The sequence below is a fragment of the Triticum aestivum genome, chromosome 5A, assembly GCF_018294505.1.
Source record: "Triticum aestivum cultivar Chinese Spring chromosome 5A, IWGSC CS RefSeq v2.1, whole genome shotgun sequence".
Lineage (NCBI taxonomy): Eukaryota > Viridiplantae > Streptophyta > Magnoliopsida > Poales > Poaceae > Triticum > Triticum aestivum.
The window spans coordinates 117,132,800-117,133,676 of NC_057806.1; positions in this window are offsets into that span (position 1 = coordinate 117,132,800).

An 877-nucleotide genomic window follows, 5' to 3' on the forward strand; every position below is an offset into this window, starting at 1 on the left:
TCACAATTATTGTCATAGAAGTGTCATGTATGACAGAAAAAATTTCGTTCGGCCCAAAATGTCACGGATGTGTCTTTTTTTTGTAGTGGGGGCATGCCATCTGCAAGCGCCGACGCACACAAGCAGTGCCCACTGCCATATAGCTCTCATGACGACGCCTTCAAGACAAACATGGTGCCAAGAGCATCGTCGCCGCCCTAGGGTTTTCACCCGAGAGACCGTGAGGTGGAAAAAGGTAGGGTGGACCCGAATGACGTCTCTAGGAAGAAAAACGGCACCCTCGGGTGTCGTTGCCATCGCAGCCGGCAAGAGCTGACCTGGGAATTATCCCAATCCGGACCCCCACCCCTGCTCCATCCCAACCCGATAACTAGCTAGCAGCATGACCATGTCCGGTAAGATGGAGTGCATGCAACATGGGTTGAAGGAAGGTGCAACTTGGCACCGTTGGCCGCCGGGGCAGCCAACCGCGACACCAACCCTGAATCGCCGGCCACCTGGTCCGATCCCCGGCAGCCCACCCGCCTCGCTGCGCCACCGGGCAGGGAGGCCATCCTAGGGGCTGCCGCCCTTGATCCACGGCCCTCCGCCCCTGATCGGGAAGGGCTGCGCCAGACCTGCCACCAAGGCCACCGCTGGGACACCGGCCAACCGCTACACCGTTGTTGTCCATCAAGGCGCCTTGGTCTAGATCGGCACCGCCACGATCCAGATCGGGATCACACCCTCGAGATGGGGCGTCCGGCACCACCTGAAGACCTGAGAGGGGAGGCAGTACCTCCGCCATCGCCGTCGGGCACACGGGCTTTGCCCGGCGCCAACCACAGGCGACGGTGGAGTGGAGGGAGGGGAAGGCGGGGAGGGCCGGCGACTGGAG